This window comes from Mandrillus leucophaeus, unplaced genomic scaffold, assembly GCF_000951045.1.
Source record: "Mandrillus leucophaeus isolate KB7577 unplaced genomic scaffold, Mleu.le_1.0 Scaffold593, whole genome shotgun sequence".
In the NCBI taxonomy this organism is placed as follows: domain Eukaryota; kingdom Metazoa; phylum Chordata; class Mammalia; order Primates; family Cercopithecidae; genus Mandrillus; species Mandrillus leucophaeus.
This window is the reverse complement of record NW_012106397.1, coordinates 763,065-774,258: the sequence shown is the minus strand read 5'-3', so window position 1 is coordinate 774,258 and position 11,194 is coordinate 763,065. Positions and strand designations below refer to the sequence as shown.

General features: G+C 54.5%; 1 long non-coding RNA gene across 1 annotated transcript; it reads left to right on the top strand.

Moving 5' to 3' along the window:
• Positions 1–410: 410 nt before the first annotated feature.
• On the top strand, positions 411–2,489 carry LOC105553385. Its single transcript, XR_001008141.1, has 2 exons — positions 411–1,447; positions 2,089–2,489. It is a non-coding gene; the product is annotated as an uncharacterized LOC105553385 (long non-coding RNA).
• The last annotated feature ends 8,705 nt before the right edge of the window (positions 2,490–11,194 follow it).

Genomic DNA, 11,194 nt, shown 5'->3' with positions numbered 1-11,194 from the left:
CCCCGCGCCGCCGCCCCCAACCCCTAGGCTGAGCCGGAGGGAGGGACACAGAAGGGAGGGAGGCGGAAGGGAGGCCAGAAGGGAGGGGGCCGCGTGAAAGAGGCCGGCCGACCGAGACCGAGGGAGACCCAGCGGAGCGCACGCCCTGGAAAGAGAGAGCCGGAGAGTTCGGGAGGCAAGACCCCCAGAGACGAGAGTCGGAGGGATCAACGACACAGGTGAGAGAGGGGGCAGAGGGAGACGGCGTGGGCCAAACAAGAGTCGAGAGAGTGTGATGTGAGGGTACCAGGGACGCCACCGAGATGTGCACAGAGACCAAAAGAGGCGTGAGAGCCAGCGGGCTGTGACGTGACGGAGGGCACAGAGGCAGGCGGGGCAGAGGGAGGGGGCGGTAAAGAAAGGGGACAGCTAGAAAACGAGCGGCTTGATCGGCTTTTAGGTAGCCCCGGAAAGGTCGGGAGGAGGAGGGGCAAAGGCCGCGCTCCTCAGCTGGGAAGGAGGTGGTCCGAGCAGCCTCCAGTCCCGGGCTCAAGAACGCCAACCCGGCAAGGGTGAGGCAGCGTGCAGGGATGCAAGGGGCAGAGCGGTAGGGGCATTTGTGCACCCCGCCCACCTCTGCCTCAGTTTACCATGTACGGCCTCATTTCTCTCCGGGCTGCCGTGAGAGAAAAAAGTTCTCCAGCCGAGATTTGCTTGATTTGCAAATTCAAGTGATCCATGGACACAACCGTCTTGACAGCCCCCAGGAGGCTGTGGGCTGGTTACATCCCCCTAGTTAGAAAAGAAAAAGGATTCGAGGAGAAGGGAAGGATGCAGCTTTGTCTTCACCCAGCTTTGGAGTATCAAGAAACCGTTACTGGGCGGAGTGGGGCGAGGGGGCCACAGGCTGCTCTGAGAGTGTAAAGACCAAACCCTGGTGGGACCTGGCTCCATTGCGGAGCCTCAAAACTTCCAACATGATAGAGGAAGTTGGCAGTGCCTTCTCTAGATCTTTCTTTCTATCATTAGAGAGTATAAACCCAAGCCGTGGAGTGAACGACCCCAAAGCTACTCTACACTGAACTCCTCTCTTTGGTCCTGCCACTACTGGTGAAACCACTGACCCTTTCTGGGCCTCAGTTTCCTTACCTGTCCTGAGGAGATGCTGACACCTGGCTCCAGGGAGACTGTGAGAACTCAGTGAGGGAGTCCTGCACGCCGAGGGTCCTGCACCCTGGGAGCCCTTAGGTCTGTTTGGAGAGAAAACAGTTCCTCCAGGCAAGGGGGCAGAAGTGTCCCCAGGAGGTAGGGGGAGGAGTACCTGCCCTTCTCCTCCTTCTCAGGAATCACTGGTCCTACCTCCCAGCCCCATCCGCCATTGCCAGTCAGCGCCTGACGCACTGTGAGTGTCCTGGGCCACCCCGACTTCCTCTATGAGCTCCATGCGGGGCCTCAGTCTTCACCCCAGGTAACTAGAGCTTACCACACCTGTGGCCATGCCCCCCACCCAAGTTGAAGTCCTTTCTCCAGCGCCAGCTGCTGGTGGGGAGGCCTTCAGGCTGGCCCTCAGTCCCTGGCCCCTGCCCCAGACTCGGGGTGGGGGTGGGGGGCAGGTGGGGAGGACTAGGAAGTGGCCCAGATCCTTTGTCTGTAGGGCTTGGAGTGAGGACAAAGACTACCTTCTCTGGTAAGATCCCAATCCCAAGAGCCCACTGTCTCTCCTTCCCAGTTGTTGCATGACTTTCTGAACTCAGTTACCACTGGGACTGAAAGAAGGTGGCCTCAATGGCCGCCAGTTGCTTCAGACTCCCTCAATGAGTGGTGCTGTGAGCCTACATGGTTCTTTGGAAAGGGTGGAGAGGGCACCACTAAAAGCAACAGTATCCCACACTGAGCAGGCCACCTCGTGAGAGACCAAGAGACCAGGAAGCTGGCCCTGTCACTGTTGGCCAAGCAGCCACCGACATCCTACTTGGCAAATAGAAAAAAGCCAGTATCTCCTGGGAGGCCGGGGCAGCCATTCGGCTCCCCTCACCCATAGGTAGACTCAGAGAACCCTCCCTAGATGAGTGCAGTGGTATCACTCAATTCAACCATCTCCTTTCTCAGATGGGAAACTGAGGCCTAGAGAGAGGCAGGGCCTGGTGCAGGGACTACAGTGAGTAGGGCTGGTTTACTATTGCTCCTTGTACAGAGCCGTATCAAGCCCTTTTTCCCGACTTCCTCCCTCACCTCCCCCATCTTAGCAGGGCCCCTGCCCCCTCCTCACCCCCTGGCTTCTACTTCTCCCTAAGGGCATAGCCTAGTGGCGGTTTCTCCCTGAGTAGGCCCAGCTAGCCTCTGTCCCATCCCCTGTTATTTGGGCCCTAACAGAAGCCACCCAAATTTGAACCATCTCTGCCCCATGCTCAAGACCTGAGGGTCTCACATCCTCAAAATGGTCGCCAGATTCCAGATTCAAGGATCACACTGTTCATCAGCTGTCACTAAACTTATTTCACTACAAGCCATCCTCCTGGGATAGTTCCTTGGTCAGTTTGTGGGGGAGGGGTCATTTTCAGGATGGAGGCCTCATGTCTAGATTTTGGGGAGTCAGAAGACTAGTGCAGCCCAGCCCTCACCCCATTCCACAGGTGTACACCCCTAGCTCCTTGGACACTGACCAGGACCATTTCCTGCAGCCCCAGGCCAGCCTTGCAGCATGAGCAGAGGGCGGCTTTGGGAATGAGGCCCTGAGGGCTGGAAGGAGAATGCCCAGCGCCTAGGGAGCTTTGGGAGACCGCAGCTGGCTCCAGGGGCTGACAGAGCCAGGGTCCTGCCCCCGGTCGCCCAAAACACCTCCCTCGCAGGTCTGTCTCTGGCCCCCCTGGCTCCTGCTAGACGCAGCCTCCCCGTCACCCGACCCCAGGGCAAACCAGCAGATAAACCCCTTTTCGGCGAAAATTACACAAAACCGGCGGCGGCGGGGCCTCCTCTGCTCAGGCACTGCCGCGTTGGCGGCCGAAAAAAGAGGCTCCCAGAGAACGGGAACCCCCTCCCTGTCTAGGACACCGAGGCCGAGAGAGGGGAAGCCTCCTCCCCAGTGGGGTGCAGTCTGGGATCGCAGTCCCCACCCCAGGGGCGCAGCTGCCAGCCCGACGCCTGGGACATCCCCCCTCCCGAGGCCTCTAGCTGCCGCCGCGAAAATCCCGGAAACCGTCCCGCTCGCGGCGGGCGCAGTGGAAAAGGTGACCTCAGCGCCCCGGGCCAGCCGCCCTCCCTAGCAGCCGGGCGGCGAGGGGCTCCGGGCGGCAGGGGGTCCTCGGCGCCGCCCAGTCGTTGGATGAGGGCCCTCGGAGCGCAGAACCGGCCTCCTCCCCACCCATGTTCTGCCCCTCACACCCTACAGCCCCTTTGGAGGCTGCGGGACTGGGAGGGGACCACCTCATTCCCACAACCGAATCCCCTAAGCATTCAGGTGTAGGTTGCAGAACCGCCTCCTCTCCACCCACACACTTCTTCTACTCCAGCGCCTCCCAGACGGGACTGTGAAATGGCTCCGCGCGCGAAGGGGTCCGGGAGCCGTTCGTTGTACGAGGGGGAAGCTGAGTCTGGAAGAAGCACTCGGGGCGGGCTCAGCGGCCAACGGCCAGGGGATCGTGCATTGCTTGGAGGACGCTGGGCTCTCCTCCATCTGCCTCGGCCGTGGGCAGTTTGTTTCCGCTCCCACTTGCAGCGGGTCTGCATCTTAATTGGCAAAACGAAGTTGGGGCCGCGGTGGAGCGGGGGCTTCTTCCAGAACGGTCAGCTCACCTCCGGCTGCAGTCGTCCCAGCAGCCGCCTGCGGGGGGTCCCACGCCCTCTTACTGGTTGACGTCCAGCCCCTAGGGGCCCAGGTGGCCCCGGGCCACCTCATCTCGCGGCCTTCTGCTCCCGGCGCAGCCTTGCGCCCCCGCCGCCCAGCACACTGTCCGTCCCTGGGGACGCGTCACTAGCAAGGGGAATAGAGCTCGTTTCCACTTTTCTTTTCTTTTTCCTTTTCTTCTTCTTCTTTTTTTTTTTTTTTTTTACCTTTGGTTCTGATTGTCTAGGCTGTTGGTGCCGTGTTAGTGGTGCTGTTGGGACTGGGGCACCGGCCTTGGCCGCAGGTGTGCTGTGCCCGACAGAGGCCGCCTGGACCTCGCTCGGAACGCACCGTCCGGATGGGCTGCGGCGTTCGCCTTGCTTTTGCCCCGAGCAGAGACTGGCAATATCTTTCCTAGCTTCAAAACAGAAAATCTTGGAATTATAAAATTACCCCGTCCCCACGCTTACAGGTTTATCTCCTGGAGACCACCAACTCGCTTTCTCTTTGGAGAAGCCAGTCTCTGTGATGCTTTCTTCCATGAAAATTTCCTACTCAAATGTGGGCATTCGTTTTGAGTCATTTCAAAGCCCTAGAAGCTCGGGGTCAAATTGTGTTTGGGGTGACAGCGCCTTTAGACACATCCCTCTCTCTTTCGAAGCTCCACCTCTTGGAGCAATTTACAAATTTGTTCCTTTGGAATTCGCTACTTTATTTTTGTTTTGTAAGTTTTGTTGTTGATTTTTTTAAAATGTCTAATTTTCTATGGAAGTATGAGTTTAAATACATCCAACAGCCCAGCATAGTGGCAAGCGCCTGTAGTCCCAGCTTCTGGGCAGGTTGAGGTAGGAGGATTCCTTGAGCCCAACAGTTCGAAGCTGCAGTGAACTATGATTGCCCCACAGAACCAGCCTGGGCGACAGATCCAGACCCCGTCTCTTAACAAAAATAATAAATAAAAATAAAAGATAGATCCTTAGATAGGTAATAAAAAACTCGCTCCAGCGACCCGGAGATGACCCGGTTCTTGGTCTAGGAACCCGAGGTGATGCTCCTGGACATGCAGAGCTGCCAGCCCGCCGCTACCCTCCCAGCGTCCAGGGCCTGGAGGGTCCCGCCTCCATTTCACACCCACCGCTCTCCAGCCCCAGCGGCTCCCGCAGAGACCTTGCTTCGGAGTCCAGTTACACGAACCAGCGGCGCCTGAGGCCACACCCAGAGTCAGGAAGTAGCCGTCTGGGTGCCGGGGCTCGGTGAGGCCGGCCGCGAAGACCAGAGCTGCTGGGCGCCGGCTGCAAGGCCGGGTGGGGGCGGTGCTTGGGACCCGCACGGGTGCTCTCCCGCCGGCGAGTGTGGACCCTTCGAGAACGCTCCCTGGGCCCAGGTCTGACCCCCACGCGCGTGCAGCTTCGACCCTTCGAGGAGCATCAGGGTCGGTGCGGACCGATTACGCAGGCCCTCCCTGCCCCATCCGGGCTGGTGCCAGGCTGCAGCTCGAGACCTGGTTTCCACCCCAGACTCCCACAGAGCCCATGAAGCGTTGGTCACAGTCCCTGGAAGCCGCGGACCAGGCTCCTCTAGGAGCCTTCCCGACGTTCAGAGCCTGAGACCCCAGACAGCGGCGGCTTGCGCGGGCCAGAACGCGGCGAGGCGCCCGCGGAAACGGCTCGGCTTTTCTTTCTTTTCCCCTCCCTTTTCTTTTCTTTCATTATTTGCATTTTTTCCTCTTTCTTCCCTTCTTCCACCCATTTCCCCCTCCTCTTTCTTTTGTTTTTTAAGTCCTCCCCCCACCCCGTTTCTTTCTTTTATTGCTCGCTCATTCTCTCTCTTGTCTCCTCTTCTGCTCCCGCTCCCCGCCCCTTTCTGTTCCTTTTCATCAGAAGGACTGCCAAGTCACAGTCCCGTCCTCCTAATAAAAGAAGAGGCCTTCGTGCTCGCGGTGCCCACCAGGTGCCAGACGCTCTGAAGCTCTATCTAGTATGTTTAACAGGCACAGAGCTCTTGGAGGGTTCTACAGCCTGTGGAGGGGATGCGGGATTCTTTCCAGCTTGGGCAGGCTGGGGAGCTAGGCCTGGGATTGGGGAAGGGGTCTGGGCCCTGGCCCCTTAACCAGGTGAGATGGACCACAGCATCTCCTCCAGAATGTCTCCTGGTGGCAGGGAGGCCAGGCCAGATCACATTGCCCACGTTCCAGCAGGGACTTACACTTGCATCTGTCCTTCCTGACACAGGACTCTACTGTAGCTACCAGTCCTGGCTTCACCTGCCACCTCCCCACTCCACCACCCTGCCAGGACTGGAAGGGAGGGGGCTGGGCACTGCCTCCTCCAGCAGCACCTCCCACTGGGTGCTGCTTGGGAAGGGATGGAACAGGGGACATGGTGCTTCTTTTACAGACAAGAGTTCTGGGATCTAGGGGGGGAAAGGAGGCTACAGCCATACCACCCTTCAGATGCCAGGCAGGATCAGCCTCTGGTACCCTGGCTTCAAGACAGCCCTCCTGCCTCCTGCTGGTGTGAACTGACTGAAGATGACACACAGAGAGGATGGGGACAGGAGCTGGTGCCACCTCCACAGGCACTGGGCTTCCCTGGGCCCCTCTCCCTTGTCACACCTGTACTTTCTGCCTTGTCCCTGCCCCTGGGTGCCAGGAATGGGCTTACAAGCCCGGTTCCCACATGGTCAAATCCCACACATTTGCAGATAGGCAGAGCACACAGGGGACCTCGAGATGGTTTGCAGACATCTTCCTACTACTGCCCTTGAGCAAGCCCATTTCCTGTCCAAGCCTCAGTTTTCCCATATGAAAAAACAGGAGGGGGTTTTTAGGTGAATCTTTCTCCTTGCCAGTGTTAACAACTTAGGTCATGGATTGAAAAACTTTTTCTATAAAGGGCCAGATAAGCAAATGTTTCAGGCTTTGCAGGCCACATGGCCCTGTTTCGTGACTCAGCCCAGTCTTTGTAGTGTGAAAGTAGCCCTAGATAATGCATAAATGAGAGGGTATGGCTGTGTTCCAACCAACTTTATTTATAGATATGAAAATCTGAATTATATCTAATTTTCATGTCGCAAAATATGATTTTTTTTTCAACCACTTAAATATGTAAAAACCATTCTCAGTTTGCTGGCCAAGCAACAACAGGCAGTGGGCCACAGTTTACCAATTCTTGTGTAGTTTCAATTATTCTGATTGCACAAATATTGCACTTCCGTATCAGACATGTTGCCTTATGTTAACATTTTTTCTTCTAATTTCTTTTTTCCAGGAAAGGATCTGTTAGTTTACCAGTATTTGGGCCTTAGGAACACAGAATCACCTGGCTCATTTCCTACTCCCATTTCTGAGTTCTCAACAATTTAAGTGTTTCCCTTATTAATACCATACCCAGACACTGGATTGCACAACGTACAATCACCCTCTCACTTAATCCTTGCAACAGCCTTTGGAATAGAGATAGTTTACCCTGCCTTCCAGCTCCTTGCACACCCCTGGAGACAGGGCGCTCACTCCCTTCAGTGGCTGCCTAACAGACTGCTGAGAGCCTAGTGACCTAGGCTTGCAGCCCCTTAAGGGTGAAGGCCACCCCCGGGGAGAGTGCCTCTTCCCAGCCAGCCATTCCCAACCCCTGGCAATTCCATCTAAATCCTCTCCAGCTGTTGAAATATAGATGGACAGGGGGCCGTGGCTCTGACTTTCTGGGAGTTTCCCAAGCCTTGAGCCTTTGCAGCTGCCAAGTGACAAATCTTGCAGGGACTAGGCAAAGGGAAAGAATATGACAGAAAAATAGAGATTATAAATGTGTTGCTTGCTGGAAGTGTTTCCAGGAAATCTTGCTCACAGGGAGGCCTTATCGCCCCGCCCCCGCAACTTCCTTGGTTCTTGCGCCCTCTGCTGGTCATATTGAGTCTTAACCATGCTCACTCGGAACCGTTCCTCTTGTGAAGGAAAACAAGACTGCATGATCGCACTTGTATGTGGAATCTAAAAAAGCTGACATCACAGAAATAGAGTGAAATGGTGGCTATTAGGGCTGGGATATGGGGGAAAAATGAGAAGATGTTGGTCAAAGGGTACAAACTTTCAGTGATAAGATAAATTCTGGGGATCTATGTACAGCATGGTGACTATAGTTAACAATGATGTATTGTGTGCTTGAAATGTGCTGAAAGGGTCGGTCTTCAGTGTTCTCACCAAAATGGTAACTATGTGATGTGATAGATATGTTAATTAGCTTGATTGTGGTGATCATCACAGTATATACATATACCAAAACATCACATTGTACACCTCGAATACATATTTTTTTTTTTTTTTTTGAGACAGGTATGACTGTCGCCCAGGCTGGAGCCCAGTGGTGCCATCTCAGCTCACTGCAACCTCCACCTCCCGGGCTCAAGCAGTCCTCCCACCTCAACCTCCATAGTAGCTGGGACTGCAGGCACACACCACCATGCCCAGCTAATTTTTGTATTTTGGATAGACATAGGGTTTCACCATGTTGCCCAGGCTGGTCTCCAACTCCTGCGCTCAAGCAATCTGCCTGCCTTGGCCTCCCAAAGTGCTGGAATTACAGGCATGTGACACCATGCCCAGCATATATACAATTTTTATTTGCCCATTATACCTCAATAAAGCTGAGGGATTTTTTTTTTTTTTAAAAAGGAAAAATAATCTAGTACTTACTTTCCTTCTCTATGTGTCAAACACCTTGCTGGATGCTGAAGATACAAAGAAAAAGATATCTTAGCTGCCCACGGGAAGTGCAGTTTAACCATGCAAAGATGTACAAATGTGCTCACAGCCAATGGCAAAAGCACAGCACGCAGAAGGCGGTGGACACAACGGGAGGGAGCATGCCACGGAGCAGAGGCATGCGGGAGGCCCTGAGCCCCAGGGGTGGGGACCTTCCAGACACACACAGTGAGCTCATGGCTTCCACTGTGGGGTGCTGGTGTTCCGATCAGCAGGCCACACAGCACAGGTTGGATTTTAAATGTTTGGATACTTTTAGAGCCAGCTGCATCTGACCTTCAGGGACTTAAGAGGCTGAGCTCTGTGCCCTGTAATGAAGCCCAGGGGGATGCTCTCTGGGCCTGCTACTGAAAAGGGGAGTCTCTCAGTACGTTGGGGTTCTACTGTGCACTCCCAAACCTGGAAGAGCCCTAGTCAGTCTTCTAGGGAGCACACCGTCTGTGCAAGGCCTTGTGCCCCCTGTTACATGATCTCATTTAAACTCAGTCTTCCCACTCTGGGAGACTGGCAATTTTACCCTTAATTTACTAGCAAGGAAACTGAGGCACAGAGGGGTGACCTCATTTGTCTGAGAGGTGGAGCTGCAGTGCTCCCTGCACAGTATGACAATGACCTTTTTGGGGACCCCAAAAAGTCACCTTCTGACTTAACCCCTACTTTCCCTCGCTGATTGCCACTGAGACAGACCTATGGCTCTAGCTGCCACAGGTCACCCAAGCTGGGTGACCACGGGCACACCAAGCTCACTGTGTCCAGATCTGGACATATTGTTATCTGAGTGGAGAAGAGGGACTGGAGCAGCTATCCCCTGCTGACACAGCTCACTGACCAGGGGGGTTCCCTGGGAGGCAGCCCTGTTCCTACCCAAGCACAAACAGCAGGCAAGGCATCTGCACTCAAAGGGCAGGGCCCTGTAGACTCAATTCTGGTCAGGACACCCATGGTACTGGGCTCCTTCCATAGGTTGGCCCTGTGCTGGTCCCAACCTCATCCCATTGTAGCTCAGTCTAGGAGAGCAGGACTGCCATTTACAGACTACGTAACTCCCGGGGTGTCACCGACTGTGCTGAGAATAGCACTTCTTGATTGTGCAGTGTGCGACCCACACAACTGTGCCCAACAGTCCTGCCAATTATTTGTTTGCTTCTCTTCTCATCAAACCAAATGGATAGAAAAGGTTGTTATCATTGTTTTGAGTTCTGCCTGCTCCTTCCCCAGATGATAAGCAACATACTGAAACAAGGGAAGAAAACATATTCTATCTGCATACTTCCTGTTAAAAATCCACCTTAATTTATAAATCTGCTGGCTTTCCGTTTTACGTTTCTGTTATAGATTAGAGCAAAATTAATCCATCAAAGTGTTTGTGCCCTACATAATCCATCCCTTTGAATATAGGGGATCTATCAGTGTGATAGGATAGCATCGCCCTGATGGTGCTACCTGATATAGCAAAAAGGATTGTGAGGTCCCTAACTGATTGACTTTGAACTGATCCAAAGGGAGATTGTCCTGGGCCTGACTAATTGAGACAACCTCTTTAAGAGGGACTGGGGCCAGGCACAGTGGCTCACGTCTATAATCCCAGCAGTTTGGGAGGCTGAGGCAGGCAGATCACCTTAGGTCAGGAGTTCGAGACCAGCCTGGTCAACATGGAGAAACCCCATATCTACTAAAAATATAAAAATTAGTCGGGCATGGTGGCCCATGCCTGTAATCCCAGCTACTCGGGAGGCTGAGGCAGGAGAATCACTTGAATCCAAGAGGCGGAGGTTGCAGTGAGCTGAGATCACACCACCGCACTCCAGCCAGGGCAACAGAGCAAGACTCTGTCTCAGAAAAAAAAAAAAAAAAGCAACTGAGGTCTTCCCTGAAGTCAGAGAAGTTCTGCCAGCCTTGAAGAAGCCAGTTGCATGTTGCGAGCGGCCGACAGAGGGCCCGCATGGCCAGGACCCAGAGCAAGCAGGTAAACTCAGCCAACAGCCTGAGTAAGCTCAGAAGCAGGTCTTCCTTGGCAGAGCTCCAGGTGAGACCACAGCCTGGCTGGCACCTTATTGCTGACTTATGAGACCCTGAGCAGATCCTGACCCATGGAGGAGATAATAATATGAGATGATAACAGTGTTTGGTTTTCAGCCGCTGAGTTGGCAGAGCTTTGCTGTGCTGCAGTAGCACCCAAGTTCAGCCAGGGAGGCGTGTGTGTTGGGGGGAACCTCATGTTTGCCACAGGAGAGAGACCACAGGAGGGCAGACATCCTGTTTGAATCTTCGTCTTCTACCATCACCCAGAGGCAAACCTCAGAGTCCAGGCCAGTGACCCTGCCTGCAGAGGGACTGTGATGTCCCTCATCCCTACAGTGACTGCTGGTGCCCGAGGAAGCCCCTTCGGCAAGAGGCTGTCCACAGCATGGACAGGAGAACAGGGGGCCACATTCTGGCCAGCCCTGGTGTTGTGATGGCCTGCAGCCGCCACCTTGCTGTGATTCAGAAAGAGCAGATCCTTGGCTCACACCTATAATCCTAGCACTCTGGGAGGTCAAGGCAGGTGGATCACCTGAGGTCAGGAGTTTGAGACCAGCCTGGCCAACATGGTGAAACCCTGTCTCTACTAAAAATACAAAAATTAGCTGGGCCTG